Below are 12284 nucleotides of genomic sequence, written 5' to 3' on the forward strand. Positions count from 1 at the left end.
GACCGATGCTGAGCAGGGGGCTGAATACCTGGTGATCTCCGTGGGCCGACGCAGGACAGCGGCCGAGTCGACTGTGTGGTCTCCCGTGGACCGACACAGGAAAGCAGGCAGGGTCGACTGTGTGGCTTCCATTGAACCGACACAGGATTGCCAAGGAATTGCCGAGGAATGACGCAGGAAGGCTTCTTTGTACAGGTGATCTCCGTGGATCGACACTGGTCAGTAGGTACATACCACAGGGTAGCAGATGGGAACACTGGTAGGGCTGCAGCAGGCAGACGGGGTCAGAACCGCACTTCAGAACATGCAAACGGACTTACTGAACTGCAGCGTGGTACCAGGTGAGATGATCAGACGGTGACGCAGGTGGAGTGCAGGACCGGGGTTCATATACTGCCAGGTGGGGATTACTGGAATGAGAATCAGCTGTGCCAGCTGAATGAGGTGTGGTAGTGGGAGGTGACTGGAGGTGGGCAGTGGAATGAATCCACACCCTCCAGACACAGACCAAAACAAAGAACACAGGACAGGCAAAAACAAACAGGGGAAAAGACAGGAAACACGAGGAAAAGGGTGATCGGGGAAACAGAGGGAACGACAAACAGGGACACATATTGCACACAAAAATAACAACAAATCCTAGAAATTACCATTAGATGTTACTAATTTCCTGTTACATTTTTGTTTAGAAGAATGTGTCATTGCTGCTAAGATTATGTTCATGGAGAGCTTTTTTTTTTTTTTTCTGAGTGAAAGAGGTGCTGCATTTTTGTACCGCAAGAAACCTGTAGGGAGTTGGTCGGAGCCCTGGGACTTTGGTTTGTGTAGTTAGGTTTAATAAAGGTTTGGTGTGGTTTTGGTTAAATGTAGACTGCCTGCATCCTTTTCAACTCACTGTTGACTTTTTCAATATTAAATGAAGACCACAATCTCCTATCCACTTAACAAGCATTCAAACAGTTTAACCAAGCTTTAGTTGCTTCAAGTGGATATTATTTTGTAAGAGAGCATACTGTAGGAAAAGAAATGAAAAACATTGCCAAAGAAAATATTTTCCTTTCAGCACTGCAGTTACCTCAACTCATATTTTTGGTTGCAAATAGTGTACAAATGTAAAGTATAATTTCTGGAGGTGCAAAGTTTGTATAAGGCCACATTTTTTTAATAGTACTGTATAAGCCCTTCTGTAACTATACTCTTTATGCCTACAATCCATACTGTAAATATATTAAGCAAACAGTGCTTAAAAAATACTGTAGTTCAAAAGCAACCAGAAATCATGTTTTCAAAGAAGCTGTAACAAAACAGTCTACTGTCCTGTTTGCTCTGGTTGTTGGAAAGTTTAGTACTTCAGTCATTAAATTACATTCTAACACACTTCCATAGGAATCAATGAATTATTCTTCTTTTACATCAGATCTTTTTACAGCACATGTTAATCTCAGTAAGTGACGTTCTGTTCTGGTAGTTCAGATTTGAATGATTCATTCACATACTGTGCATTATCATACTCACATTATACCGTAGGATCCTCATTGACACTGTTGTCCCCCATAATAAAATATAGAAAAAGACTATAATTTAACAATAGGCTTCCAGCACAACAAGCAAAAGCAGCAAACAAAACGGAGTGAGGTTGAAAACTGAAGTATTCATGCATATTTATGTAGTGAGTTGTTTGTTCCATGTATCCATCTCTTGACAGCAGTTTTGCAATTATTTATGGATTCCATGTTTTAAGTGGAACAGGAAGACTATTTCAGGCAATAGCACACAACTGCTCATGAAAACAGATGGCAAACACAAACGAGTGCTTATTTATTTTATCAGGAAAAGATAAATATAGCAAACACAGGCCCAGTGAATGATTGCTGCTTTTATAGTGTATGATCTCTGCTCCCTGTGTTCCATAGCATCAAAGACAGAATCAGTGAGAATTGAGGCTGATGAATGTGAGGAATGCAAGCTGACGTCACACACAGACGTACAGTGGCTTCAGTCACATGGCTAGGTAAACACAAGTAGCTGTGTGTGTGGGCGGCACCAGTATCCTCTGATCAGGAGGATCCAGGAGCAAAGTGTTCCTTCAAGAAAAGTTTGTCTCCATGTTGTTGATTGTGAAAAAAGAAACAGATGCTTTGTTAGTCTTCTGTTTAAACATGGAAGGAATCCTGGTGAAAAAAGTGTTCTACCAGTGTTGTCCTAGCTTTTGGTCCGCCTTGATGCTGTTCCATATCCTGAGCACACATGCATACACGTGCACTATTACACATCTATATGCACATCTGTATGCAGACACGGACATGCACAACACAAATATGCATGTTTACTGTACACATGGACACACTAACAGACCTGCAGTGTGAACAGGTGCCTTGTTATAAACAGACAAACAAGCATGCATTTGGCTCATGTACATGCACACACCAGTTGTGGAGTTTAAACTAGTATTACTACATTCACTTCTGTATTTCCATCTATGCTGCTTTATACTTCATCCACTAGATTTCAGAGGGAAATGTTGCACTTCCTACTTCACTACAGTTTTCTGACACCTATAGATATTAGCCATAAAGAAAATGAAATTGTGTCAAGATGGTGTGCTGGCGCCAAGAAACCATCTCATCTCTGCATGTTAGCTTTGCAAAAGAAACTGTAGCAACAGTTTGCGAACCCACAACCTAGCTAACATTAGTTTTTTGCTGTGTTGTTGTTCGATCTATTTCATGGTATTTGTTCGGATACTGTTTGCGAAGGGTTTATAGCGACAAAAGACCTTCCTTGTTAGTTTAGTTACAAATTATACCGTTGTGTGTTGGATGCTGGTTTGTGTGCTTGTATGTTGTTCGTTTGATGATGCTCTATAGTATAATGTTTGTCGTTAAACAATGCTCAAATGTCAAGGCCAGTTGTTAGTGTCGTTCCCTTGGCAATGCAGATTCATAAATTTGATGGGCGTAGCTTCTGAAGGAGATCTGAGGGGAGGGTTGTATTATTTTGGCTGTCTCGTTCGAATATCAACAATCTTTCTCCAGGGGTTGGGGGGACAAGGGGTGTTCAGTTTTTTGCAATCTGCAATCTCACCACTAAATGTCACTAAATCCTCCACATTGCTCCTTTAAGTGAAGTACCTCAGTGCGTTTTGCACCACTGGCTTACACAAATACAATCTAAAAACATTTAAAGAATGTATCAACTCACATTTTAAAAAAAAACCTAAAAAAAAAAACGCCTTTGCAGAGAGCCTGTGAACAATCACCCCTGGTGGTCCAGTCAGAGGGCTGTTGTCATTTTTCAGCTGAGCTCTACTTAAAACATACATCATGATGTACCTTTGCCAAAAGCATAACTGCTCCAAGAGACAGTGACAGCATGTTATTATTATTACTCTATCTTTGGTTATTATCACATCATATATCATTTAGGTGAGTGAGACAGAGAGCTTTATGGTAGTATATATTGTTTATTGCTTGCTAAGCCTCAGTGAGCCCCAGTGAGGATGTGATCGAAGAAGATGGCTTTCTGTCACTCAGGGAGCCTGCGACTTATTTCCCCAGAGGACAACCAGCATCTACTATATCTTATGCCCCCATTTGCTTTGCTCTAAACCAGATTTCCAGGATGGCTATCAACATGATGGTCCATTCTTAATGGCTCTGTGCTGTGTCTCATAGAGAGAAGCCCACCAGAGTGCACCGGGGAAGGCCATCTTCTGCTCACCTGTGCCTTTATGGTCCCCACACAGAACCCTGCATTCCCTCTGGGGATTTCACCAACAAAACAAGCATTTTACAAGCTAATGGTGGAAAACTTGCCCGTGGGGTTGGCCTGAGCCTCTTCTTGGGGAACAGGCTCTCTAACGCAAATCCTTTCACCTACAAAAAGAGGAAGGAGAGATTTATGCCCCCACACAGATACTCATGCTGTTTATTCGCGGATGGCATTCACACACTTGCTTTTGAGTACATCAGTCAGTACATAGGTGCTGTCCTGGCTGCATGTTTATGTTTGTACATGAGTGATTTATAATGGATGTAGGGATGTGATTTAAAGGCGTATGCTTGACCAGGCAATTGCTGTCTGTTTGTTTCCTGGAGTCCTGTGGGAATCTTGATGGGACTGTTAATGCTGAAATAGTGGTGTGTGTGTGTGTGTGTGTGTGTGTGTGTGTGTGTGTGTGTGTGTGTGTGTGTGTGTGTGTGTGTGTGTGTGTGTGTGTGTGTGTGTGTGTGTGTGTGTGTGTGTGTGTGTGTGTGTGTGTTCCTCTCTCTGATGAGCACAGACAAAACACAGAACGCCGACCTTGCTGAGTCAGGCCTGTGAATAAAAAATGAAATAATGTATGCACTGGAGGCAGCATGCATACACAAATTCCCATACTGCTTTCATAACATTGCCTTTGACTGAACTCTGTGTTCTCAGAGTCTCCTTGCCCAGTCCTTGAATTATTTTATAACAAAGCTTAAGTTGGATGTTCAAGCCAGATCAGAGTACAGTTCCACACGTCACCATTTAGCCACAATTAACACTCTTCAAAAGTTCAGTGTATCTTGGTTTTAATGTAAATGTCAGCTCCAGATTGCTTTGTTATTCAACTGTTCATTAACTTTGAAAATCCTACTTGACGCACATCGCCTCCTCCAAAAGAAATATTGCCTTCTGTCCCAGTCAGGCTTATGGCTTCATAAAAAACATTTTACAGTGGAACTGTAACACCCAATCCTGTTGTTGTCTGAGACCTGTACTGCGCACAAATCTTGCCACTTTTCATAGCCTAAATGACACCAAAGAGCAACAAAACAGGGGAAATGTGGATTAACACTTTTTATCTGCCTTCTGGCCTTTCATAATGTAATTCATAAATGCTACTGAAAGTCTTTAAGAGTATACATAAATCAATGTTATCACTTCCATTTTGTAATGAAAGATCAGTTGGAAAATACCCGTGTCGCTGAAGCAGGCTGGAGGGCTGAATCACCAAGTTGATGGATGATGGGGAAATGCACTTTATCTCAATGCTGTCTATCTTTTTTGATGAGCACAAAACCGGGCCAGTAAGACATGAGAAGCATGTAAGAGAGATTTTGTTGTGTTCTTGTCTGGTTAATTAGCTAATCAGCACACAGGTGCAGTCACCTTTGGGTAAAAGCATCGACCGCTGAGTGACAGCACTAATTTCTCTGTTTCAGAGGAAGAAAAGCAAGCTTAGCTTTATGAAATGAATTGCAGTGTCACAGCTGATTTATTTTGACATAACTCTTTGAGACAAAGTGTGCTGTGGGCCAGACAGCGGCCATCATTGTTGACACACTGTACACTGTTTGAATCAACTGGGAATTAAACCACACAAAGCCTACTGGCACCTTGCAGACTGAACAGAGCAGAGGCTTGTAAAACAAACAAACAAGTGAGGGCTGTGTTCCCTCCTCAGCTCTCCAGGCCTCAGCAGTAATCCTGACTGTACAATTATACACTAATGGCTTTGGCATGCAGTTTTGAGATGAGCTGCCAGGTCTACCCAGCTAGATCTTCTCTTTTTCACCCAGCTGAATGTGCAGAGCTGGGGAGCTCATAAGCAAGGAAAAACGGTGAGTAACCAAATAATAAGAAAGGATATCTTTTTTAATCAGAAACAATCAATGTCAATATAGGCTTTAATGAAGAGATTTTCACATTATCAGAGACCCATTTCATGCCATGGTGTTTGATAGGTTTTGAGGTCAGAATGTGGGGTACTCCCACTGAGGTTTTCCTTGTGGCCTGTGCTTTCACCCCGGGAGACTGACAGATCTATCTCTGGTAGAGACTCATACACTGGGTTTCTTCTAGGATCAGGCTAAGTCTCTCCCAGGAAACGAAAAGATGATAAATCCCATTAGTCACACTTCTGAAATTAGAAGACTCTGACTAAGAAAGTGTGAATAATATAGGGGTAAACAGAAACCAGAGTGCAGATGCAGGGCTAGTGGGAAGAAATATGTCATGTGATCATATTTGCGCTTGTGAGCATTTTTAATGCCCAAGCAAGTATGATTTTACTCATTAAGTGTGTGCTTTGCAGGCTAGTGCATGAGGCAGAGTGTGTGAGTGTGTGAGGATGCTTTTAGGTGTACATGTGCTAATCTTCGTACACACACAAGTGTGTTCCTCATTCGCTGCACACGGCTCCCTCCCTTGCCCTTGGCAGCCCACCTCAATACTTCCCTTCCCTTCAAGCGATGACGCAAATGACCCTCAATGACTGACCCCTACGGTAAAACCTGTAAAACATTAGCCAGCATGAATAGGAATGACTCTCCTACTCCTCTCAGCAGGCAGGCAGGGAAGGATTTATAAGTGTCTGCTACACTCGGGATTGGATGTGGCAGAGGAGAAGGTTGCGCAGGGTTTGGAGTCACCTGGACAAGAAACAACACAGTTTGGTTTCTGCCTGAACACGTACCTTTTCACACTCTGCAGTTTCACTATACTGGACACATGCCTGTCAATTCTTTGCACTTTTCTATCTGTTTTTCCTCTCGTATCAACTTGTATCCAATCAAATTCAGGACAGATTATCAAAAGATTGATAACGGATTTGAGAGTTTATTTGATGAAAAAATAAGAGCGGAAAATACAAAGAATGACAATGTAAAAGCATTACGGATAGAAAGATAGACCTAATGACATACCTACATCTCATTTCCATACATTTTATTTTTGACTACGCACGTGCAAATTGTTTTGCCTTGTTCTAATGTCAGTGCTGTTCTAATTCTGTTTAACTTGCATAGATTGCTTCTGCAAAGCACGTGCTTAATTTAGAAATCTGAAAAGCGGACAGGTATAAAGAAAGTAACATAAGCTAATTTCTTCTACCTGGGTGGCCTGTATCTGTCTACACGTCAGAGTGAGTAATAGATAAAGAGCACCACGGAGAACAAAGAGGGCTATTATCAGAGCCTCCTGCATTCAAAGTTTAGATAGCAATCAATGAAGATTTTCAAATTTATGCTAACAATTATGGGATATTAGTTTTCTCCAAAATGTCTGTTATTCCAGCTGGTGCCATTATCTAATCCCATTATTATTGTATCATTATTGCAAAAGTGACATCCTATAATCATGTTTGATCTTTACCAAACTGTCACCAAAAAAGTCTTCCAAAGAGGGTCCCGAGAGAAATCAGCTATACAGTATTACACAAATCATGAGAATACCTCCACCTGCAGGTGCAAACCAAGACTGCATCTGTAGGTGTGACAAGCAATGTAGAGTTTACTGTAGCTCTAACACCCATGAAAGTGAGATCAAAGATCTTTGATCATTGCCTTGATGGTGTCCTTATGGCTTAGCCGCGGTCATTTCTGAGGCTTTCACACAGAGATGTAGTGGAATCTGACCTACTTTTATTCTGTCGGCTGAAGTGAAACGGAGTGGAGGGATGTCTGAGTCAAACACTACAGACGTCAGAATATCTTTGACAGGCAGCAGTGATAAAAACAAAGCAAAGGAGGAATAAAGTAAGAAAAAAAAATCCAGAGACCCTGAGGAAGTGTGTGTGTGTGTGTGTGTGTGTGTGTGTGTGTGTGTGTGTGTGTGTGTGTGTGTGTGTGTGTGTGTGTGTGTGTGTGTGTGTGTGTGTGTGTGTGTGTGTGTGTGTGTGTACGCATGCACTTCCATAAGCAGGAATATGTGTGAATTCATGACTTCGCAGACCTGACTGTAAGTGAGAGCATGGCTAGTTTAATTGGACAGAGAGGTGGTTCATAAAACCCATGGGTCAAGCTCATTGGAAATCCTGCAGACTGATCTCCTGGCCCTTCAACACTGCCTTAATTAACCCAACCACACTGAAAGATCAGCACACAGCGCTTGTTTTTCTTCCCTCCTCTTCAACAGGGTGATCTGTAGTTGGCACTTCTTGTAACTGTGTCCTCAGTGGACTCAGACTTTGTCAGTAAATCGGGACCACTAAACAAGCTAACACAGCTACTGATGATCTAAATAGACACACATCAACTTCATTCATGTGAAGCGAGTAATGAGGGACAAAATAGGACATAGGAGGCAGAGAAAAAAGAGGAAGGGAGAGAACAATGAAGAGCTGATCATGAATGAATGATTAAGAAACCCCTGCGAGCAGTTATCTTGCACTGAGCTATATTAAGATGAAGCAGTTTCTGGCTCCCTTTCGCCAACAAATTTAGAAAAGTACTCTGCAGTCAGCTGACGACAGTGGGTCTGGCTAATTGTAAGGCAGATTGATTATTGAAACTGGAGCTTTGAGCTTTGGGTGCTGCTGCTGTAGCTCCCACCACTTCACACCCACAGTCAAGTGGTTGTCAACTGGATGCTGGCGGGAGCAAGTCAATAGCATATTCAACGAGCATATTCCAATAGTTTGTTTGTACTTTGACACCGTGGTGTTTACCCAGCACCTCAGACGCACGGCAGCTTGCCATGGTGGTGGACAGGGCATGGCTGCATACTGGCACCCACACTGCTGCCCTCTTAACACTCTCAGTGAGAGGAAGGCTGGGAGTTTACTTGGCTGGCACTTAAGTCATGAGTGTGCAACTCAGTCACAAAGGGTGGAGGGCATATTGTGGCTGGCTGCTTTCTTTGTATTTGTGACATATCATCTACTTATTCTTCCTTTTATTTACATTTATGCCTGCAAATGTTTCCAAACAAACTCTTATTGAACTGCCTGTGAAAGACAGACTGGTTTACTTACACTGACTTAAGATTTCTTGTACTGAGACACAGGACAAAATATAAAGCTATAAACATGCTTCCTCTCCACGGTGGCCCTGAGGGGTTTTCTAGAGAAATGAGAGGTAAAGATCCACTGTCTTTGTTTTGGGCAAAAAGGCAAAGGCCCACTGAAGTTCTGCTGAAGTTAACATGAAGTTTGAAGTAGCCAAATCAAGTTGGTATCTTTGTACATGTGTGTGAAGGTTTTTTTGCAGCATTTTGTTTAAAAACAAAAACAAAATGTTTATCAGGAAGTATTTCTTTGCCATTGCTTCTGCACATACAGGGTCTTATTTTTTATGACAGAGCATCGACTAATGCAAGAAGCACTGCAAAAGGTGGATAATTACCTGACTTTGAAATTCACTTTGCACAATTATGCAGTATTTTGGTGCCAAGCGCAGAGTGAACAATGCACAGGGAGAAGTGCAAAGAGATGCAAACAGGAGGCAGGTTCATTCAAATGCGAATTGTGAAACTTCTATCTGCTGCCACTGGTCACTGATTGGTCCACCCGTCAGAGTGGCTGTCCAGACGTTACAGCGAACAGAGTTTCCAGACAGCAATCACAGCGAAGAAATCTGAGGCTGTGAGCAACAGTCTGGTGGAGCCAGGCTAGAGCAAACTATATATACGGAGCGACAACAACAGTAAATAAATTATGTTAATGAATAACTTCCCGGCCAGTAGATTAATTCATCTACTGAAAGGAAATGAATGAATGAAAAAAAAAAACTCTGACCACCACAACCTCTGGTTTATATTTAACTTAAGCAAGACTTGTGCTGCTGCAAACACATGAACCAAAATAGCAGATCTCATGACTCAGCAGTGGGCAGGCAAATCATATCAGATTCTATATTCAAAATTATTTATTTTGTGGAGAGACCCTTTAGCCAAACTAAACTGTGATCACCTGTTTCTCCTGTTTGTTTCTTCAGAGCGTCAGTCTGAACAATGAAGACAGTAAATCTGTAGAATGCAGTCACAGTAGGCCAGCGTCTCATAAACATGCCTCAGAGCTCACTGAGTGTGTCATGTTACTCTGCTGGTGACAGCACACCGACTGAAAGACATACTTCCAAGGTTTAAATCACGAGTATTGATAGAAGTGATGGAAAGTCATCGCTCGACCTGCTTTATTCAGAGCTATAGGACAGCATAATGAATCTAGCAGAGGGTGAAACAAAGGACATAACTTCTACAGAGTTGTTATTTTCCCCAGTAGGTGCACTGGAGCTTCAGGACAAAAACAAATCCATTTGGAAGTTTTACTGCTTTGGCTGCTGCCTGGAAGGTGTCCATGAAAAACCAGGAGATATCTAAGAAATCATTCATGTGTGATTTTACTTCTTCAGACGTAATAATGGCACTGACCTGTCATATGTTTTAAGTATAATCTGCTCTTCTCTGTCCTCCTGATGCAAAACAAAGTACTAAAGCATGAACAGGACTTTTTGTTTTCTTGTTTTATTCATCATTATTGTTTGTAGAGGCTTCACTAACTTGAACAGAAGACGTATAGCTTGTTGTGTATTTGTTCTGTGAGGTGTTGTTGTTTAGTTCTGCTGTTTATTCTCATGACTGATATTGTTGCTTTTTGACTCTGCAAAACAGAATCTGATACTTGTGCATTTGTTTATTCAACACTGGCGGTTTGAAGTTTAAAAGCACAACATTTGGTTTAGTGATTTTCCGACAGGTTAAAAAAAAAAAAAAGAAGTAAAAACAGTGGGAAAAGACTGCACCCACTTTTCGAGGAGCACATCATCCACATGTATTTATTGATCAGATTTTTGAGCCACTCTCTGGCCTGTAAAGTCACAGGCGAACTGCAATGTTCCGATCTTATGCTCAGCTTTAATACTGCGAGGTTTTTTTCTTGTTGTTTTGGCACATCAAAAGGCGCATGTAGACTTCTGTGTAGTCTGGGTCTGTCTCTCAGAGCAGGGAGATGAAAAGGTTGGGTTACATAAGGCCGTCAGACTGAGAGGCTGTTTATGTGTGTGTGCGCCTGGAGAGCCTCACTGATACTAGGACCCTCTAATGGAGCGGGACTCTGAGGAGCCCGCTGTCAGATCCTGTACTGTAAAAGAAAAACCCTGTCATTAGAGCAGTAAAGAATAAGACAAAACCGCACCGACCGGCTAATGCTGTCATTTACAGTGATTTGCATCTCGTACATGCATCTTTTACACAGCTGATTGCTTGCTTTACATCTCGTCGAGTTATTTTAGCATCAGAAGGTACTTGCACGGTTGAGGAAGCTTTAAAGTGACTCCCAGATATCATCATGCTGACAGTCAGCGAATCCAGGCTCCTCATAGCTGCGGTGTCAAGGCAAGAAAATGTAGAGAATGAAGATGTTTGTTGAGAAAGGGAAAACCCCTCGTCCTGCATTTTATTAAACTTCCTCAATGTCAAACTATGGAAAAGCTGTCACACACCCATTGCATTTTATGAAGGGTGTGCATTACATTGTTATGATGGTGTCCTTGGTTGCGCACTGTCAGGGTCATTACATTTTGTGCACCAGTGCCTATTGTTGCTAGAGCCTTGACCAAAGGATGAAATAAACAATAAGTACCCCACAAAGAAACCAACAGGTCGGACATGATTGTGTCTGAATATGTTTGGTGATCAACACGTAAATAAAAGCAAAGTCACCAAAATTAAAAGTAAATGATTTAAATCTGCGCTGACTCCCACTTTGATTTATACTAAAGATATTTAAAGGCCTTGAACACATGTTTCCCCATGCTACAACTTGACCAACTTCTTCTTACCATGAGTAATGGCTCCTTTGTGACTTTCTCCCGAATTTGGAACAGTTTTGTTCAAGTTTCTGTCCGTGCCCTTTTTTGGAGGGGAAATGTGGGGTGGAGCTCAGTTGGAAAAAGGGGATTTGCAGAGTTTAGCAATATTTGAGCAATATTTGACTGTGACGTGAATGTGTTGACAGTTGGAGGGTGTTTGTTTATATTGGCCCCTTTCAATCAAAAGTGATGAAACTATGCCCACATGAGGCAGATGAAGCAAATTAGCTGAGATTGTTAAACTGTCAAACTTTAATTTTGATCGTTGCTTATTGAGCCTTAAATATTTAATGTTATAGACAAATACTATAGATCTAAAGTGTTTGGGGATTATAAACAGACAGCATCTCTAATCTGTGACACACTCAAATGTTTGTCAACATCAATAATTTTGTAAACATGGCAGTAAATCAGGCCAATAATTTCAGTTAATCATGCGAAATGCCAATTTTTCATTATTAAACATCTTTCATTGAATCTACTTTGCACTGAAGAAATAGTCCCTGACTCCCTGTCAGCCGCTGACAATGAAATATGTGGATTATATCAATCACACAGAACATTAACAGGATGCAGTTTCTGGTAAGACATGGTTCTGCTGATTTAAAAAAAACAAAACACTTTTACTTAATTTTGAATTCTGCGAGTAACAATATAATTATTTTTTTTACCCATTGGATTGGAGTTGAAGTATCAAATCCCAGATATATACATAAAACCTCTCCATGG

General features: G+C 41.4%; 1 protein-coding gene across 2 annotated transcripts in view; it reads left to right on the plus strand.

The window, feature by feature from the left end:
* Nucleotides 1-12284, plus strand: part of LOC138618989 (cGMP-inhibited 3',5'-cyclic phosphodiesterase 3A-like) — a 70651-nt gene that overhangs the window by 25371 nt on the left and 32996 nt on the right. The window lies entirely within an intron of this gene.

This window comes from Brachyistius frenatus, unplaced genomic scaffold (assembly GCF_029030835.1).
Source record: "Brachyistius frenatus isolate BFR_SWC_R1_liver_20210118 unplaced genomic scaffold, ASM2903083v1 Contig_19, whole genome shotgun sequence".
Taxonomy (NCBI): Eukaryota; Metazoa; Chordata; class Actinopteri; family Embiotocidae; genus Brachyistius; species Brachyistius frenatus.